Raw genomic sequence first — 22,173 nt, 5'->3', positions numbered from 1 at the left:
CCGATCAGATCACTGTAATCACAGGTGAAATTCCATTTCCACTTATTATTCACATGCGACGTTCATACAGGTAATGGCTGTGTCCAAAAGTAGCTGATTTGTAAGGTCAATCGAATACAAATGTAATGGCGTTAACAACAATAATAATCTGTGATTAATCATGATTAATCACACGTATTGGAGGACCGTCAGTTTTCCGACACTTAGCTAAAGCACAAACCTGCTGTTGATTCACCGCACTGTAATGTGTGCTACACAGGGCATATGCTCATATAGAAGTATTCTTGGTGCCACTATCCTATCCAGATCACTATCACATCCAGATCACTATCCTATCCAGATCACTATCCTATCCAGATCACTATCACATCCAGATCACTATCCTATCCAGATCACTATCACATCCAGATCACTATCACATCCAGATCACTATCCTATCCAGATCACTATCCTATCCAGATCACTATCCTATCCAGATCACTATCACATCCAGATCACTATCACATCCAGATCACTATCCTATCCAGATCACTATCCTATCCAGATCACTATCCTATCCAGATCACTATCACATCCAGATCACTATCACATCCAGATCACTATCCTATCCAGATCACTATCACATCCAGATCACTATCACATCCAGATCACTATCCTATCCAGATCACTATCCTATCCAGATCACTATCACATCCAGATCACTATCACATCCAGATCACTATCCTATCCAGATCACTATCCTATCCAGATCACTATCCTATCCAGATCACTATCACATCCAGATCACTATCCCATCCAGATCACTATCACATCCAGATCACTATCCTATCCAGATCACTATGCTATCCAGATCACTATCCCATCCAGATCACTATGCTATCCAGATCACTATCCCATCCAGATCACTATCCTATCCAGATCACTATGCTATCCAGATCACTATCACATCCAGATCACTATCCTATCCAGATCACTATCCCATCCAGATCACTATGCTATCCAGATCACTATCACATCCAGATCACTATCCCATCCAGATCACTATCCTATCCAGATCACTATCCTATCCAGATCACTATCCTATCCAGATCACTATCCTATCCAGATCACTATCCCATCCAGATCACTATCCTATCCAGATCACTATCCTATCCAGATCACTATCCTATCCAGATCACTATTCCATCCAGATCACTATGCTATCCAGATCACTATCCTATCCAGATCACTATCCTATCCTATATCTACATTTGGGATCTTGTCCACTATCTCCCACTCCAGTCAGTGCTATTGCAAACAAACGAAAGTCTTGGTTTTGGCTAAGATAGCTATTTTGTTAGAAACTAGTTTGCTGCTATATTTGTATACGCTGTATGAAAACATTTGCTCGTAAATTGTACTATAAAATTAATACATTAACATATTTTTCAGAGTGTAAGGTGAACTTCTTCCATTGCTTCTTTTGTCCAACCAGAATTGAAGAAAGAAAAATGCAATATTGGATTTTAAATCTTACATAACAGAGAGAAATGCTCAGACAAGCTGGTTTACTGGTTGATCAGTCCAGCATAAGATCAGCAGGTACACACAGAAAAAATAACCTGCAACCCCACATTCACGGTAAAGGAAGGAGTATTCATGTGTGCGGACCACCGGTTCATGTGTTCACATGTTTGTATGAATAGCCATGTGCTAGGCAACATGTGAAATGCTGCGCTTGTTCATTGTGAATGTAAACCTGATGTCAAGCAGAACGCTGAAGAGGGAATGTGTGGGTGGCAATCGCTTCCAGCTTAGACCCTCTGAGAGAACTGAGAAAGAGACAGAGTTAAAAGAGTGGGAGGCAGGGATGTAGACACACATGAGTAAGAGGTTGGTTAAAAAAACAGAAAAAGGAACACTGTGTGTGTGTGTGTGTGTGTGTGTGTGTGTGTGTGTGTGTGTGTGTGTGTGTGTGTGTGTGTGTGTGTGTGTGTGTGTGTGTGTGTGTGTGTGTGTGTGTGTGTGTGTGTGTGTGTGTGTGTGTGTGTGTGTGTGTGTGTGTGTGTGGTGTGTGTGTGTGTGTGTGTGTAGGGTGGGTGGGTAAGTGTTTGTGTAGGAGTAGCAGGGACAGGGCCAGAGCAAGACTTTATGCAGTGAAGACAGAAAAGAGAGATGGAGGGAGGAACAAATAAAGAACGGAGTGAAATGGAGGAAATGCATCAGGAGGAGCAGTAACAAGAGAAAGGGAGGATGAGGGGGAGTTGCACTGAGGAAGGGGGAGTTGGAATGAGAGAGGGAGGGAGTACAAGAGCCAGAGATGGAGGCTGAAGTGGGAGTGGGTGTCTTAATAGCGCTGAAACGCTCAGGGCTTTTTGTATGTTTGCCTTTGTTATGATAGAACACTGTTTGAATCCCTGTTTGCTTTTGATCCATGAACTGTGACTACAGATGCAATGCAGCCTCTCCCGTGTTCCTCTCATTACATCATTTGATGTATAACTACCCAGCAGGTAAAGCAATGCACTAGACCTTAGGGTTTCACTCCCTACCGCAAATACATACAGAAAACCTTTTGTAGTGATAATATTTTTCAAACCTTATCTGGCAGAGTCTTGGACACTCGCTGAGCTGATAAAAGCTCTGCAGTGGCAGTTCAAACTGATCCAAAGGAGGAAAATGTGCTCGGTTGTGGAGAAACACACAGGCACAGAGATGATTTGAAACACAGATAACGTGTGAAGATTCAATCCTCTAAAGAGCAGCAGCAGAAAGCAGACCTTGACTTCTCTATCAAAGTCCATTCTGCTTTCTGAACAATTTGCTAATGGAGTTTGTGCAAACAGCTAAGGTATGTTTCAATGAATGATAAATGTGATTTATAGATTTTACAAGTTAACTGTGTAAGGGTCTATTTGCTGAGAAGGCATATTAGTTTATGTGAGAGGCTTTTGATTGTAATGCATATAAATACAGCTGCAACTGACAGGCCTTGTCATTTTAGATGCATCTGTTGTTTTAATGATAATGAGTAATCACTTAGTATACAAAATATCTGTGAAAAATGGTCATCACAAATCTGTTACAATTGTATTTGGACGAAGACCACTATACTCTTATATAAAACAGAGAAATTGGCACATTATTTGAGGAGCTGGAAACAGAAAATATTTGGCATTTTTGCTAAATAAATGACAGGTGCACTCCACCGGTTTCATTTTACTCATCATTATTCACTTATATAATGAGTTCTGTGGCTCCAGGGGATCTTAAAGTCTTCAACATCATTTCAGTTTCAGTTCAAGACTTCAAACTTTCAACCGAGAACCTGTGTTACCAACTGTCATGTGTGGAGTTGGAAAGACGTTGGTGTTCAACAGGGAGGGAGGGTCACTTGAAAGACGCTAGTAGGTGTTATTATGGGAAGTGTAGGATCCAGCAAAGGCAGGACAAGGACAAACCAGAAATAAGTTCTGTTAAAGAAGTAAAAACAACCAATTTACTAAATCCCATGCTACATAATAACTACAAATCCAGCATTCGGAAAGAGCCTTTCTCAACGGTATATTCACCGTTTGTTTGGTTATGGACCATTTTGTAACTCACCTAAATATTACGTTTTTTAGAGGCCCTTAATAAACATAATTGCCCACAAAACTTAGATCTGTGTTTTTCAAATGGGGAAATGTGTACCCCTAGGGGTAATTTGGAGTACTTTTTTTTTTTAAAACATAACTTAAAGTGGACCTATCATGCTATATTTGAAAAATATATTTTAGGGCCATACCTATATAAAACATGTCTGTGAAGTTTTTTCAAAATACCAAACAGTTCACCCATTGCAGCCATGCCTCATACTGCTCAAACCCCTCTTTTGCAGCCCTGTTAGAGAAACGCAGATTTTGGGTCCTTAGCTTGAAAAAAATAAATAAGAGGAGGTGGAGCTAATGCCTGATCAGAATTCTACCGGAGATAAAGTTAAATTCGGTTGTGATAAAACGCCATCCTGTTTAAACCACATCAAAGATTATTTCTGAAATAGTATGGAGCTCAAATGCTTTTTCTCTTGCAGGTTTATCACAAGGTGAGTTCCTTTTTTATTTCCTGCTTTTTAAACACATGTGCTCTTCAGTACAGGTTAGCCCTGAGTGTTAGCGAGGCTTGCTAATATAAACAAAGACATGTCAGGCATTGTTTCTGATAGCAACTTTCTGTGGGTCCGCCGACGTCACCTCGGATGGACACGTCAGTGTGGAAATCTGTATCCGCTCGTTGTACACCCGTTTTTAAAAGATTTGGGTACGGAGGAAAAGAGAGAGGGTTTTATTTTCTGACGCTGCGTGAGTTCCCCGACGCACTGGGACACATATTTATCTACAAAAGACATCACAAAGTGCATTTTGCATGATAGGTCCCCTTTAAAAAAGAATAAAGCATCTTTTTGTATAAAAATGCTTTACGCTATTATGATAAGTATTAGCATGATTATTAATAAATGCTAACATTACATGTTACATGTTACTTGTTAGACGCTTTTATCCAAAGCGACTTACATACTCAATACTGTGGACAATCCCCACAGGAGCAATTTGGGGTGAAGTGTCTTGCCCAGGCAGGGACACAACGACATGCTGACTGCAGCGGGGTTAACAAATTCAGCTTAACATAATTTCTTAATTGTTGATACTAATATAAATATCTAATATCTGCCTGTATTTTATCTTTTCACTTTGCTTTGTTCGGGACATTTCTGGGCATTTCTCTGCCCTTCGCTGTGCTGTGCCTCTGCATTCAGCTACCACTCCTCTTCTTCACTGCTCGGCCCTGGCTGACACTGTAATCGGTCTTTTGTGAGTCAGAGGTGCAGGACACATTCAATTCTCGTGTCTGGACACAGATACTATGTTAAGATAAACTGAAGGTTGCTAAACTGGCAGGCTAGTGCTGTTTAGCTGGAGAAGAGGGACCCACTTTGAATGTTGTGGAAACGGATACATTTGACTCATTTATCAAGAAGATTTCAATTTCTAAATGCAGTTCCTGCACATAGTTGTATGAAGATAACTGAACCCAGCATTGGAGGCAGTGCCCTGTTCATTCCTATTAACGATTCTCAGTGGCGCTCCAAGCCAAATTGCTTGACTGTCAAGTTATACAATTTCCCAGATCTTATGCAGATATCCGCCATCTAGTTGGGCTAATTTAAATGAACAGAGTGAGAAAAAATAACTGGATTTGGTAATTTACTCTTTACAATTTTTAGGACGGATTTAAATAAACATTATATTAGCTGAAAAATGGATATCGACAGTGATCTGTTCCCCAATGTAAGTCATTATGTGACCCTGAGGTTGTAATACCAAGGATTGGCTACTGCAAAACATTTGACTTCATATCCCCCCACTCTTCCTGTTTTGTCTTACAATATAGTTAATAATCCATTAAAACACACTTGCATCAAGTTATAGAAGTGAATGCAACAGAAGCAAGCACCTTTACCCAGTGGAATGATAATCAACTAACAACTACAGCAAATAAAATATACAGCATGCCATGAAAACCCTGACTGGAAGAACAATATTTGAAAGTCTAAAATAGAGATGCACTCATTGTTACATAAACAAGTCAAATAATCTCTAGTGTGTGAATGTTACACAACAGCTGAAAGCACAAAACACACAATCATACTCAAATGTACAGTGAGATTATGGGGGTTCTAATAGTAACTGTAGCTGCAAACTCAATGTCACGTGAGAAACAAGCGAACAGTCTGATCATGACACATTTTGACTGCTGATCAGAAGTTTCTCTACTCTACATGAACAGTAAGAGCCAAGTTGGCAGACCACCAAAATCCTGGACAATCCTTTCATGTTTCAAAGCGGGGCTGCCTGGTAATATTAGTTTAGAATTTCATAAGCCACTAGTCGAAATCAGTAATTTTTTCTCTCTTTTCTTATTATTTGTACATTGCTAAAGATGTAGATCTTTATAAGTTGAAATGTTCTATGAATCAGGCAAAAGTAATGCTCATGCCGGGTTTAGAAACATGAGTAAGATAATGGCAGATTCTGGATGATATTGATAGTGCCATTTTTCGGTTATTTTCTGCCAACGTTAATGTTGTGAAGCATATGAGGTAAACCTTTGAGCAGCAGAGCTTTATTCTGAGCTGTCAATCAATTGCCTGCCGAATAGAAGGAGGAGGGGAAAGCAAGGTACTCTGATTCTCTGCCAAACGCACCTACTGCAGCTTCAACGCAAAGAAATAAAAGGTCTAATTTTGGATCAAGCTTTTGTTTCATTATTGGATTTTTCGGCCACAGAGAGGAGAGAGTACAGTCTGATCTGATTTACCTGGCTAAAGTACATTATTTACTGTACACGTGTTTCTCCCCACGGTGCAACACAAACACTTCTGGAGCCACCAGACACCTACACCCTGAAATCAAACAGCGCTGTGAGCAATGCTCAAAGTGGCACATAAAAGGTGTCGGATTTATGAAGAGTTTAAATCTTTAATGTTGCTTTTAGCTTTGGTAACAAAAATGAACTGAACTGTCCATCATTGAATCAGCAAGATGAATAATGTTTAATGCATAGCCTTTTGCTTGAATATCAGATTGCATGTGAGGAAACAGCAGATGGTACGCAGTGGACTATTTGTGCTCTTGAGCTTGATGAAAAACCCACAGAAACACAGAGAGAGAAATTATGTCACCATTCGACGGATGGGTGTAAATGACGTGAAGATTAGAAGTATATTTACAGCTATTCAAGTACATGGACACTTTTGTATGTATTTAAAAGTAATTCAAATAATGTAATCCTAGAATAAAAAATGTCCGAAATTGGGATCAATAAAGTACTTCATATTTTATACGTCAGTGAAATTGATAGGGTTAGGGTTAGGGATACGTAAATCATGACTGCTGGAAAGAAAGGCACAATGACAGTTAAACCCATGTCATTGTAATTTTCATTTCTGTAATTAGAAAACTGCAGTTTAAAACTGAGATATTCATGAATTTCCCTGTCAGAGACAACATGTTCAATCCTTTTTGACTAAGATTAAAACATGCCTACATTGGATGATATGAGTTGCATTCACATATATGGATTTAAGGGGAACAAAGGTCAAATAAGAACACAAATATGTCCTACCTAGATCAGGTGGGGCTTGTTGTGCTTTGTGTCCGGACTTTCCAAGAAAATGTCTCTGGGTCTCCAGTTTATATGACCCCACAGTGAGCTGATGAGATGCCTTCACTGACTTCAGCCTGTACTCCACTGAGTGTCAGTGTATGTTTGAAACTGCAGCAGCGCCGTAGTTTGTGTTACATTCCACCGAGCATCGACGCTTGTTCTGAATCAATACTCCAAAATCACACAGTGATATTAACGTCTATAAATAACTGAGCGTGTTAGTGTATCTGCAAACGGCACCTGCCAACGAGTGTCGAGACACACATGTGTTTGTCTGAGTTTATGATGAGCAGGTGACCATCCTCTGGAGGGTTTTTAAGGCCAGGTTGAAGTTCCGACAAGGAAATATTGCTAAAATAGCCAGCAGTAAATTACACCAACAAAAATTACAATAATTAACAATAACTTAACAAAAGCCAGTTAAATTGACTCTACTATCTTACTACAAAAGCCCAGCAGCACACTTCCATATTGCAAATTGATGAATGTTGGTCTTCAATCCATGAGCTCTAAATATTTTATAGATAAATAGGTATATGAATAAATAATAAACAGCTAGCCTTCCCTACCAAGGCACCTAGAAACGGGGCTCTTCAAGGTATTTGGATATATTACAGTAAATCTTAAAGAATAATAGATAAAGAACTGTATTGGCTTATAATAAATGTAAGTACAGTACTCTACAAATCTCACATAAAACTATAAACGATATATTTATATATAATATGTTAAATAAATATAATAGCCTAGTAATATTAGAGGGATAAAAAATACCATCAAGTGCAATATGGTGACCATACACTCACTACTGAGGTCCACAGACACACCAGAAGTCCCTATACAAAGATTAGGAATATTATTAATATTTTTGCTTGACTAAATCTGACTACAAACACTATTAAAAAAAGTAATCATACACAACGTTAAACTGTTGTAAGTGGCCTGTAGGTGGGAGGATGTCCTTAAAAAAGGTACTGCACAGGTAAATTCGGAACTGGAGGCCTTAATTTACCTTTAAGCTGACCCAAAAGTGCCACGATGATAAGAGAAAGGGTGACAGTTATTAAGTAGGCCACTGTTCGTTATCTCGCAACTTCAAACTAATTAGAGAGAAGTAAAACGACAGCAAAACAAACACTCCCAAAGTCAGCTGAGTGTTATAATTTTACACTGAGGCACTGTTCATCCTCCCCCCGCCTCCCCCCGGCAGCCTGCTTCTGGAGCACCGGCAGCAGCGACTGTTTCGCAGCGGGCAGTCCGGCTGAGAGCTCCTCCTCCCTGGCCTCTCCCTGTCCTCTCTCCCCGGTGCACTCCGCCCCGACCCTCCACTCGCAACTCCGGTGACCGACGGAAGATCCGCTGAGGCCAATTTCTCTCATCTTTTAGATGGGAATGTTTCTGCGATGGTTTCCTTAGCGGTTGTCCGTCTTGTTCATGTGAAAAATAAACTGGCCAAGAATGGATGGGTGGAAGGTGAACGGGTTTCTGCTTTGTACTCAGAACGAAACTCTGGTGTTTAATAGTAAACAAAAGCTATATGCTCGCAGAAGGAAAAGAGCTGCGTGGCTGGCATTTGGGTGTGTGTGCGCACGTGCATGTGAGCGTGCATGCACGTGAAGGAACTGTGCGGAATAGGTCCGCCTCTCTGTATGTGTGCCAATGGTTGAGAAGACGCGATCCTCTCTGCTGTCCACTGTGCCTTTTCCTCCTGAACGGACCCCTTTCCGTGGGGCAGCGACCGAGCACACCAGGAAAGAAAACAGAAAATTCAATTTTCAAATGCACGGAAATGAGCGAACCAGTTCCAAAAAACCCAGAGCGTTTCTTTAAAGAGAGACAAATCGGAGTGAGTCGTTGGAGTGGTGAAGAAACAAGCAATCACCACAGAGTAAAGTATTCTAAAAATGGATAAATGGATAAAAACGGATACTCTGTGCCAGTAGCTGTCAGGCAGTACTTAGAAAAAAACGAGATGATAATGGCAACTTAGTCCGTCCTCCTTCCCACCAAACGGAGGTTTATCGTCAAGTAATCCACCTGGCAGCTGTGGATGTTAGTGTCTCCTGTCTGCTGCCTGGACGGAGATAATCCTGTGCAGGTGGACAGAGACTACAGTGTAGCGAGGAGCAGCGGCGCACTGATGCCCTGCGCTTCAAGCTCTCTCTCTCGCTCTCTCCCCTCTCCCTCTATCTGTGTATTTCGAGTAGTGTGTAGGAACAGGAGAGAGAGAGAGAGAGAGAGAGAGAGAGAGAGAGAGAGAGAGAGAGAGAGAGAGAGAGAGAGAGAGGGATATATTTGGGAGGGGTTTGGTTGGCTGCATCCCCACTGGGACGTGATTTTAAGCCCACCAGAAACCCTCATCACTATTTCTCCTCTCTAATTCTTCCTCTCCTTGTTTTCCTCGTTGCTTCTCACCTCTTTCTGTTTCCCTACCACCTTATGCAGTCACGCAGATGTGCACTGCACACACGTCAAACGATGAAGATCAGTGCCAGGGGCAAACGTGTGGAAAGCATGTCATTCCCCATACAATATCCACAGAGCCCAGAGTGTACCACCTGCCCATGCATGCTGTTACACACAGACACCCACCCACGGGTGAATCATGACCAATCCAAAACAAAAAATTAGAATGCTAATTTCTATACCCAAGCCTTGCATGATCCAGGATAATTTCCCACATTAATATATAAATACGGTTCAGAAATCCATAATAGCCAACTAATGCATGCAATTATGTAAATGTCCCAAATATGTATACATCTGAGTGTGGGCTGTATCTGACTTCGTATAAATGTGTAACTGTCATCAACATAAAACATTACCATTGATTGGGCTTTCAGCAATGATAAGCAATCAGCACTTCCAGAGGGGTAAAGAGTATCTTAGATCTGTTTCCATGACAACTGTGGGTTTGAAGCAACTTTTTTAACCATCGTCGTATTATGTCACTGTACTCTTGCTGTACTCACCGCACCAGAGTCCCTTACTGCTGTAAGATATAAATATGGATTAAAGTCAAATGACCTCTGTGCAGATGGTGGATATCTGTTTTCACCATATCATTCCCTCCACTGCAGCTTCTGTCAGTGTCAGAAACGGACTTTCCGCAGGTTTGCACTCCATCACACCGCTCATGCCATCTTCAAATAGTTCCCAATCACCAGTGTGTAGAAACATGGCTGTAGGGATTCCAACAAACATTTGAGCTACTTTACCCCCCGCGGTTTTCTCTCTTCCTCTCCCGTTGTCTCTTCTCTCCCTCCCTTTCTCTGTAGCGCTCACTCCCTCCCTTTCTCTCGAACACAGTCTGTCTGTCTGCTCTATAATTATTTCCATGGTTACCATGAAGGATGTAGTAATCTTTTCCTCTCCTCTGCCTGCTCTTTCTGTCCTCTCCTCTCATCTGTCGCTTTTTCCTCTTGCTGCTTCTTCGTATGCTGCGTTGCTACGTGAGTCTCTGCAGCCAGTTCTCACGTTCTCCTTTTTAACACTTTTCGATTGCTTCATGTGCAATCTGCATAAAACCAATATTTCATTTTAAAGCCTGTGCAGCTCCAGTGAATGCACACATTCATAGCCATGTAATCCATATGTAAGCAAATCCATAAGCACTAATCGTATCGTATTGGACTCCTGTGCAGTTCTCAGTAAGACACTGCAAGAGGCTTGTAGATCAGCAGCAAAAGACAAAGACAAACATCCACCCTGCCCAAGTGTTCTTAAGCAAGACGTCAGGTATCAAAGTGAAAGGAATTAATCTGGGCATCTAGGATTCCGGAAATAAAAGTGCTGGTAGTTGAAGCACTTCCAAGGCTTAAATGGGCATGAATCATTCGTATAAATGTTGAGCAACTGTGTTAGAAAATAGCTGGTTCTTTTATCAAAAGTGAAGGACAAACACAGCTATTATATACATTATAAGTTTCAAGCCGAGTTAGATGAGAATTGCTACTCTAATGTCTAAAAGCTAAACATGAAGCTACTTCAATCAGCCTGTTATCTAAGCCTGACATAAAGAGTGGAAAATGCAACGCCCAGCATGCACTTCAAAGACAGTAATATCACAAAGTTTGAAGCAACAACTTGTGATTATACGGCGGGTAATGTGTGGGACCAATTTTCTTGCCTGGCAACATCATGGTGCGACATGACTCTAGTCTAGGAAGTCACCGCCCCCAGAGATAAATAGTCCCATACATGAACTCACAAACAACCACTACCTGTTAGTTTTTAGCTTTGGACAAACTAAACCAACGAGATGTCACATATTAATTAGTAATCTACTGATGAACAGAATTAGCCAACAGTTCCACCATTTAAAGCAGATACCTGGCAGCTGTAGCTTCAAATTGACCGCACAGAGATGAAAATGGTATCCATCCTTTTATCTAACTCAGCAAGAGAATTAATATAGTTTTTTCCTGAAATGTTCAATCTATTCCTTTAAGCACGGAAGTCAAAGGACTCCTAAAAGTGTTTTAGTAAGAAATAACTGAACTAATGACTTCCAAGGTGTGAGGATCTACAGTGCTCTGTCTGTCTTCCTGGCTGGGCGTGGCGGTCCTACTTTCTGATTCCCGCCAACTCACCTCCGCTGCTGTTGTTCATCTCACTGATTGCCACTACTCACCTGCACCTGCTTAAAACCCTGGTTCCCATCCTCAGTCTTCGCCAGTTCTTCGTTTATTCATCAGTGGTAAACTATCGTCCAGGCCTACTAACATTTTTCCTAGTAACTTTTTTGATGCTCCTAGTGAGAGGATATTTCTTCCTAAACCCTGCTTCTTTCCTGTTCCAGATCCACACACACCTGCCGCTCTGCCTCCACCCCGGTCTGTCCTGCTCCTCGTCTCCCTTCTCTGAGCTCCTCGTCTACACCTTGCCTGTGCCGTGGTCAAATAAAGCCTATTTTTTGACACTTCACCACTGTATCTGTCTAAGTGCTTGCGTAGCGGGTTCTCATCTCCAGTCACTTCACGTGAAGCCTAACACAAGGGGTGCCATGATTTTTCACAGTTGCAATAAAAAAGCATTCTAACGTTGCTTCAGATCTAATTTGCACACCTGACTTATCCCTGGAAAAGAAAGCTGAGGCTCAGGGATATCACAGTAGTTGGAGCAAAAAATACTTTCTAAAACACAATTAGAATAATAACAACTAAAGACCATAAACGTATGGTATTGTTAAATTATACAACATACATTGTATGTAGAGAACCATTGAGAACATCATCGTAATACATATTTCAAATGGGGATTTACAGAGGTCAACAATTCTTACAAGAACAGACAGCTTCTCCAGCTTTGCTACTCTATGAAAATCAAGAGCCCTACTGATCCTGACACCTTGCACACTAGGAATTGAAATAAATAGCCTATTACATTATGACTATGCTCAAGGTTTAGTATCTTGTCCACTTGGATTTCTTCAGTGAGTCCATTACCTCCTGTAGAATCAGAGCTGCAAGGTGTTTTCTAGACTGCTTTTGTGTATTGAAAAGGAATTATCAGATATTATTACAGTATAACAGACGCTAACTTTGGCTTAGTGAGAGTTTTTGTTATTGTTATGTTATCCCTGGTTTATACACATGTTTATGATTGATTATCATTTAATCTTCTTACCTGCCAAAGTATGTGGTGGGTTAATTACTGCACTGTGTACATAAGAGAATGACTTTGAACAAAATATCGAAAAATTAGAAAGACATTAGTCATTATCAAGTTGGATAAGAACATTTTTCTGCATCATTAATCTGCTATGGCCAATTGTGTCGAACAGCTCCTTCAGACATTTAGCTGAGGTGAAGGAACACAGTCAAGAAAGGATACCTCACTTGTTCATCATTTAAATGACCATATGTTTCTAACTCAAACTAAACACATCCAAAACATCTTATCAGAGATTAATTAAAAGGGTAAAGTAATACCTGCCCTGGTGTTTACCTGGCCAGTATGGGGGGACTTTATCCCCTGCAGCAACCCCATTTCCGTGCCAATGTCACCATGGCTGCAAATACCCTTTATTCTACAAGGAACATTTATTTATCAATTTGTTATGGAAAGATTCTCAGAAATCCCATTTGTCATGTACTAACAGTAACAACCCAAGGAACTATTGCTTTCATCACAGGTCATATGTGACAATGTGATGGAGCTCAAACGGTCATGTCTATCAGACCCCCCTCTAGTCCAAAATGTACCACCACCCTCCGACTCAAGTGGAACCACTGCAGAGCAGGCAGCAGCTGGTGTCAGCCTCCGTGTTTCAGATGAATAGATAACGGGTGTTGGGCTCACAGCAGAGGAAGGAACCAGAAGAGTTGTGACAGCCAGACCCCTGAAGGGCTGGAGGAGAACATGGAAAGATGGGAGGGTGACCGAGGGTTTTATTGTACGAAGCGCCACAGAGAAAGTCTTGTATTTTGTGACGGGATGATGGATGGTTGAACAAGGAGGACAGTACCAGACATGTGCACACTGCCACCTGGCTGGGCCTAGTGCCAGTGCAGCATGAGAATGAGGTGTAGAGGATGCCAGAGTAGGATGGGCTGGCATGGAAACATGGGTATTTTTTCTTTTAACCTTTACCAGGCCTAAAAAGACACTCTGATCGAGGAGGTAGCATCCAGAGCTGCAGAGGATTGGTTACAAATAATATCATATTTGTAATATTGTATATACATATTTGTCCTTCAAACAGTGATTTCACTGCTCAATCCGGCTTAAACTCTACCAGACTGGCATCAAGGGCTTTTCTTTTAGTGTTATTAGTGTATTAGTACCCCTACATTTTTGTACAGATATTCATGTTTCCAGAGGGTAAAGCCTGACACTGGTGATCCCCCGATGCTACCTCTATTCCCACCAGCAGGTTGACATTCTCTTTTTTTTTACCGAAATATTTGAACTGCTATTAAATGTACTGCCATGGAAACTATGTAAATACATATCTATAATTTATGAACTAATCAAATGCTGCCATTTCCGGACCAGGTCAGCCATCCACACATCAAACATAGTCACTGCTTTTCAATATTAAGGCCCTGAGTTTGATATCTTTCCCTCTGCCTATCTGCACATTCAAATCAGAACATTTCCAAATATAAGCCCACATTTTTAACCTTTAAAATATTACCGCCTGCCAATGGAGCACTGACAACCCACACAATGACTGCACATCTCTGCAGTCCTTGTTATTGCAAAGTCATTTGTGATTCATCAAAGCCTTGCCAACCTTTTCTGTGCCAGAGGATGTGGAAGGATTTGAAGTGGAGACTATCAGATCCAACTGAGCCAAGGCAATCGTCAGGTACGTCCTCGTGGGAAGTAATCTTCCCAAGTTGTAAATGAGAGAACCATTTCTTCAAGGAAGTGTTCTTCAATTCTGCACTCTGACATGGACGGTTGAGTGAAATCATCAGTTCAAATACAAGGCTGCACAGCACAATTTGATGGGCTTATTTCACACTGCGCCTTGGTAATGTCATTCTTAATATATCCCTGGCTGACTGTTATCCATATTATATTGAGTGTAAGAAAATAAGTTCATGGAATTTTGAGAAAGAGCAACAACTTGACATTGTACTGGGTGCGATCAAAGTCTTACTTACCCACGACTGAGTCAAGCCGAAAATGAATTGAAGGAATGCAGATTTAAAGGTTCCTCAACACATCATTCATTAAATGTAAGTCTGTTCTTTTGTAGTCAAACAACAGGAGCCATGCATCTTAACTGATCACATGACATCCACCCAGATTCAAGTTTAGAGAGCAAGGACACTGAGATCCTTATTAAGTTGGTTTTCTGCGAGACAAAGAATGTTCATCACGAGGTGTGAAGCACAAACAAGATCTTCTTGGATTGGATATTTCATCAAGAAACACACGCACACAATGCCTAAGCACCTACATATGTTAAACACGAACATATTGCCGGCTTAGTGACACCCACCTACACACGTATACATATTGGAAAAATAACTGATTGTAGGAACACTGTGGTGCAGAGACTATTCAAAGACATGGCTCAGACTCACGGAGCTTCACTGACACCACAACTCTGCCAAGCAAGAAACGTAACTTGTGACGCATGGAAGATGTACCATGCATCACATACCAGAAGCAAATGTGCTTGTAGAGATGAGCACTAAACTTGGTTTTCTGTTAAGGGAGTGAGCACACACACACACACACACACACACACACACACACACACACACACACACACACACACACACACACACACACACACACACACACACACACACACACACACACACACACACACACACACACACACACACACACACACACACACACACACACACACACACACACACACACACACACAGCCACTTCTTACTCCAGGCTGAAGAAGACTGTGTGCATCAGCATAGAACAGCACAGAGCCTGGAGGTGACAGCGAGACACAGAGGCTGGTGTTGTCAGGCCAATACCAGCCTCTTCTCTTACTTGCTGTCTTACAAATCTACGCTCATTTTTTCTCTCTCTCTCTCTCTCTCTCTCTCTCTCTCTCTCTCTCTCTCTCTCTCTCTCTCTCTCTCTCTCTCTCTCTCTCTCTCTCTTAATACTCCCTTTTCTTCCTCCTCTAGCTCCTCCCTTCCTCTTTCCGCCCCGAGACTTTCTCTTCCAAAGCTGTATTACACTGCTGTGTGCAGATATTCAATTAAAAAGCTGTTGAGTAAAAACTGAAAAGCCTAATGGTCACACACACACACACACACACACACACACACACACACACACACACACACACACACACACACACACACACACACACACACACACACACACACACACACACACACACACACACACACACACACACACACACACACACACACACACACACACACACACACACACACACACACACACACACACACACACACACACACAGAAGTGAGATGCAGACTAATATCACACACCAGTAGGTGCAAAGAGATGGAGGGGGGAGTAGTTGTCATTGAGATACAATTGGATTTATGTGAGAACTGAAGACTGCTGCAGATTTGATCAACTTCATTCCTCAGAGTTTTCTAGTTTGTTATTTGCTCTATGGTGAACACAAAGAACACCACTGACAAAGACTGCTTCATTCTTCTCTCAGATGAAATCTCTGTGATAAATCAATCACAAGAATAAACGGCATTGAAATGAAAGCTTTATCACAAGTTCAATAAGGAAGACCGAACACGAGTCACTTACACGTCACTCTATTGCTCCCTTCCCCCTCGTTAAATACGAGGGCGTCACCCCTCAGCAGCCAATTGCTGCACATGCTAAATTCCTTAAATGCCTGCTCTTGCTCCGTGTCAGTTGTCATTTCAGGTGACCACACGCAACCCGCCTCCACCCCTCTCGCCTCCCGTCTCCTCCAGGACAAAGCTAAACTTCCCTCTTCAGACCGGTCCCACCTACTCATCACCGCCACCAGTGTCTCGACCCCGGGGATTTCATCGGAGCGGTGCTTTCCCTCCTGAATGATTATCCTGCAAACCGGGGCCTAATCGCCAAACACCATTCCATTCTCCTGTTGTATTATCATGGCAATCATTTCATTCATATGACGTGTAACAATAAATATGTATTCCTTACATCACGTCTCTCCGGTTTGAACTTCCGTTGGTTCACTTTTATGTTTGCCATATCCTTTAAGAATTTAAAGAACACTTTTTTAACAATAAGGAGGAAAGATCATATTTATCTCATTAATTCACTGTGATAACACAAAGCCTGTAAACCCTTCTTTTGCCAAACTATTTAAAGACAATGAGAATCCGTTTCTGTATTCTAAACAGGATTGCAGACAATCTCAGAATCGTAGTCTAAAGAGACTTTTCTTCGCACAGCGAAATGACTCCAATAACTGCAGTACTGGAGATGATTTGCTCTGCTTCAGGAATAAGCAGTCGATTTATTTCTCAGGCAGACTGCCCTGGCGCTGACACACTGTAGGTCTGTTCATTATGCAGAGCGAGGAAACTTTCTATAGTGCAGCTAAAGCCAGGTGTAACCAGGCAGTCGCCTCCTTTTTGATTTCAGAGACTTTGTTCAAATACTTCACAGGGATAGTTAAGTATACAAAATCCCACAGTGATTAGTTTAAATTTGCATCCAGCAGCTTTTTGTGTTTTCTAAAAAAAGTGCTACACACAGCTTTTCTTCTGACCCAGAATGATCAGGATTCATCTGCCGGAGTTTGATAAGGTAAATATATACAAATATCAATACGGTGTGCATTTAAAGCGTGTACTCACAGCAGGATGAAGACCTGTACTTTCTGTACATACAAAGCCTTTGACGCCACCGAAATAAATGAAAACCAGGTCACAAAACTGTTCTCTTTTAGGCATAATAAATGTTCTTCAAAAGGCTCTCAGTCACCTTGTGGAATACAGGAGAAAAGCATAGGGGGGCAAAATGGAAAGGAGTTTTGCAGTACAGTTTATGTACATTTTGAATAGCATAGTATGTGTAGTCATATATGGCCTATTATCAGGAGGAAACTTATTTATGTGGTAAACTTTTCAAAACTATGTCCAGCTGTTCAAGTCTGTCCCCACAGGCTGCAAACACCTGTTTTAGATAACAAAGAAGAGCTGATTTGCCTGCGAGGAAAATATAAAATCTTAGCTGAGCTAATACGTGATGCGGCATTCATTTCCCATTGTTTTTTTCATTCATAAATGATCCCTTCCAAATGTAAGACCACCATAGGGCATGATTTGTGATGCGGCTGATAAGTGTTTCACTCAGTTCATCATATCTCACAGTGGAAACTGCCTGCCTGGTATGCCAGTTAGAAATGATTAAACAACAAAATAAAAAAACAGATTAACACCAATAAGCTACATCATTGTCAATTTTGGAATCTGAATTTGTCTTTGTTCTTTTGTGTTTGCTGGGGCAACATATCCTCATTTGAAATACTCAAAAAGATTCATTATTGTACGACATACTAACATTAGTTATTCTGACTTTTCAGGGAACATTGAAAACCATTAAGTTTCAATGATTGAGTTAAATCACTCCATAGCCCCGTCTTTTTTAAGTAGAAGAAAACACATATGATAAAGCCTGCTTTGTCAGTTGAATTCAGAGACGTAGCTGTCTCTTTTCAAAATACTGAAAAATATGGAACGCTTCTATGAAAGTTGTTGTAGAATTCAGGACGTTCTCCCTAAAATTCACTTTATAATTTAACCAGGTCACTCTTGCATGTTGTCTTTGTACTGAGACGTGTGCAAAAGTGTCTCCAACAGCAGAATCCACAGCTGTAAGGTCATTGTGTCGAAGGGAGTACTGACACTTCAAATTGAGAACATTTAAATGTTTTATAAAGTACAATTCAAACTAACCTAATAATGATTAAAACAAAACTAATGTGGGCCAGTTTTATTGAACAGTTTCTTAATCAATGTAATACCTCAAATTAATAGTTTTTCCTGATTACACTTTCAAACTCATAAAATTAGACTAAGACTATAGTCAATTTAGGTTCAGCTTATTTTTAAGGCAACAGGGAAATGTAAAGCAGCAGAACATTTCAAAATACAGCACATCTGCATTTGGGGTGTCTGTGTTTACGTGTAAGTACTTTTACTTTAAGTTCCAGTTTCCTCCCCTTGTGTCCTCCTTCTTTTTTAACAGCTTGCTTACAGTAATATAAAACCCTCCCTCATCAGAGTCCCTCGGTGAAGCTTTGAGCCGTGCACTTATTTAATCTACATCACTTTATCGCATTGTAATTAACACACCAAAGTTTCCTTTGGTGGCACAGTGACAGAACAATGTTTAATATCAACCAGAAAGCAATTCATAAAGTTACATCTGGCCTTCAGTTAAAGAAAATGGAGGAGATATTGTACACTATCTATTAGATATTGTTGATTATAAGTAAAGCCTCTAGAGATGTTTGATCATTCCGGTAATTATTCTTCCAAAGTGATGAGTATTTTGGAGATTGGCTTTAAAAATGGCACAGTGGATGGCACATTAATGTACCATTAAAATAACAAATGGAATAAGATGACATTTAGAGACACAATTTAAAACTTGGCAGCCGATTTTTCCACTCTTAAATATCTGGGTTTCTTGGCTGAAAGGACAGTCCAACTAATGTCTACAGTGACCCGAATGCCTTTCTGTCACAGAGCTGGCAGTAATGCCTCCATTCAGGAACTCTGTAAAGCGGTTGTCGTCATTCTGATCACTTTGTCCTGTCTATTTCTCCAATGCTACCACATCTATTTTTACTCTTTTGTTAAGGACGCTGCATCGCAAACTCCCCAGCAGCTCTGTCGAGGTTGTTGCACCTTGGTTTCTTTGTGCATCTCCTTCTCTGTACCTAGCGCTAGCATTGCAGCTTTTATCAAGCTATTCATGATTCACACCTGGGTGGGTGATGCATCTCTGGGAGCTTGCACCAAGCCAAACGTTAGAGAAGGTTTGTATGTAGGCCAGAGGACAGTCATACCTAACTTAAAGCTCAATTTTACAAACCATCTTTTCTTGATGAGTCTTCAATTCTTCTCTCCAGTTCAAACGGTGTTCTTGTGGGACCACATTGATCAACTGTGGAGTGCAATTGATGTTTTCACAGTGTTCCAAAAGAGTTACATTCACCAAATCAACCAAACAAGACGGTTGTTTTCTTTCCCATCAGGCTAGTGTGTGTATACGTTTATCTTGTACGGTCATTTTAGTGAGAGATACACTAACGTAAAGTGCACTATTATTTGCACACATTTCATTCATACAAACAAACCTGTTAACATATTTCTTTTAATTATTCAATTTAGAATATATTGTTTTTCTATGTTGTTTAATGTGTTGAACTCAGCTTTTGATGGGGAACATCGGAAGATTTTATGATTCAAAATAAAGCAAAGAAGTAGACAGCAGTTGCCATGCAAAATGTTACTGTACGGTACCAACAACTAATGGCTTCACGTGTTGGTAATACTGTATGCGGGCTAAAGCAGTATCTACAGTCAGTGGCGAGGCTCTATGATATTGCATTTACACATTTCAGACCTATTCACTTTTTCAGCACTGCACTTCTCTCTCACTCATGATAAGCTAACATGCACTCTAGGTTTGAATGCATAGAAAAGCAAGACCATTTGGGTAGAATATAGGGCAGTGAGTGAAACACACTCACACCTGCATTTACTACTATCTAATGATCCTAAACGCAGCACATCACCACTCTGGCTGAAGAGCTGTGAAGTGCCCAATAGTAAAGATCAGCTGTTTCGGGCAGCTGCCAGGTGTGAATGTGTGTAACTCTGTGTGAAGAAGGTTGTCACTGAGCACATGCATTCAGCTAAAACTGAAAAAATAAGAAGACTCCTGTGAGGAAATAACTGCCATCTTGTCTGGAGGTGATACTAGTGAGTGCTTGATGCTGAGTACTTTCAGTCCAGGGGGATTTTAAACGTATTAACCAGCTGTATGAAGCGGTTCATTTCCCAGAAGAAGGAATGCCGATGTGCCAGATCTCCATAATGTCACCCCAGGGGACATTGTGAAATGAGAGGATGTGGTTTGATGTGGCATATGTGCAGGCTGTCTGTCAGTGTCTGATCTGATGTATGTCTCACTGCGAGTGCCATGAAGACATTACGATGTCTTTTATGTGAACTAGAAAGTAATAGCACACCAAATATAAAAAGAATTGTACCAATACAGTTCTTGGTCCATCTACATCTGGAGTGTAAGGCTAGTTCTGGTTTATTAGTAGTTGGATCCTAGATCATTCCTAAAGGTTATGATACAATTGTATTTAGAAACATAGCATTGCAAGTGCGACAGGGGGGTAATTCTTAATTGAAAAATAAATCTTTCTTACTTCTAACAAACGTCAATCACAGCAGGCCGTCTTAAGATGTTATAACTGACTCAGATTGGTCGGGAGCTAATGCATTTGTGCGCCTAATTGTGTTTTCATATTTAACACCTTAAAGTGACGTGTTTTTTTTAACGAATCCTAATTTCCTTTTTTCGCTCATAAGCTATGGAAAATGCTATAGTAACCCCTGGTTGAGATGAGAACCACTGGTGTAGATCGTCACGTGTCATTGATCATTGAGTTTGCAGGTATACTGTGAAGATCAATGAGCAAAGTAATGCGAAGAAACTGACAGCATCTCTCAGCGCCAAAGCCATAGAGCCACATCCTGGAACATTTAAAGTAAACTAATGAATGCAGATACTATATAGACATATGGATACTTTACACTAATGGTGTATGCAGGCTAATCACATCAAACACTTAGGAGAGACGGTTTCATTGGTCTGAAATCATCTGTTTCTAACACCTTGAAGAGGGGTAGCGTTTGGAGAGTGAACCTTTCACGGAGACTTTAAATCCTTTCATCGCTACATGGCAGATAGAAGCAGTCCCCATGGACTCGAGAGCTGGCAGGATGCTCTAAGTGTGTGTTTGTAAGCTGACTACCACACCTGAAGCTGACTAAGAACTGCAGTAGTCGGAGAGCTAAAGACCCTCGTGTGCGCTGAGCTATTGGCCTGCTGTTATTTAAACCGAGGACAGGCTTGCTTGCTTTCTCTCGCTATTTTTTCACTTTGTGCATGTTATTAAGGTATGATAATATAGCTGTCCGTTATATCACACCAGCCCACGGGGTATATCACTCAGACAGACATTTCATGTTGCATAATCGTCCCATTTTCATACCGCTTTGCATAAAAAACCCTAATGCATGCCAGCTGTGAACAAACATATTCATAAAAGAAGAGAAGGAGATCTGATTGTCAGCCAGGTGGTGAGAAGATTCAGTTCGAAATTTCAGTTTTTATCTTAAGCCGTTTTCTAATAATGTCAGAAAAACTTGATATCGCTGACATCTGACTGACTGCAACCGCCCACCCAATCACCGGAGGAGGACGGATATCTCCTGTGCAACAGACTCGCTCGTCTCAAATCAGAAGGAC

General features: G+C 40.9%; 1 protein-coding gene across 7 annotated transcripts in view; it reads right to left on the bottom strand.

Moving 5' to 3' along the window:
• The window catches only part of syngap1b (synaptic Ras GTPase activating protein 1b), a 146,787-nt gene that overhangs the window by 47,328 nt on the left and 77,286 nt on the right, over positions 1-22,173 (bottom strand). Inside the window, exon 1 of one of the 7 annotated variants that reach the window (XM_034102047.1) lies at positions 7,144-9,277. The exons of the other annotated variants lie outside the window; for them this stretch is intronic. The gene's annotated coding sequence lies outside the window, so the exon portion shown is untranslated. Of the gene's footprint in view, positions 1-7,143; positions 9,278-22,173 lie in introns of those variants that run through there. 7 annotated transcript variants of the gene reach the window in all.

Source organism: Pseudochaenichthys georgianus, chromosome 16, assembly GCF_902827115.2.
Source record: "Pseudochaenichthys georgianus chromosome 16, fPseGeo1.2, whole genome shotgun sequence".
Classification (NCBI taxonomy): domain Eukaryota; kingdom Metazoa; phylum Chordata; class Actinopteri; order Perciformes; family Channichthyidae; genus Pseudochaenichthys; species Pseudochaenichthys georgianus.
This window is presented reverse-complemented; position numbering and strand designations above follow the sequence as displayed.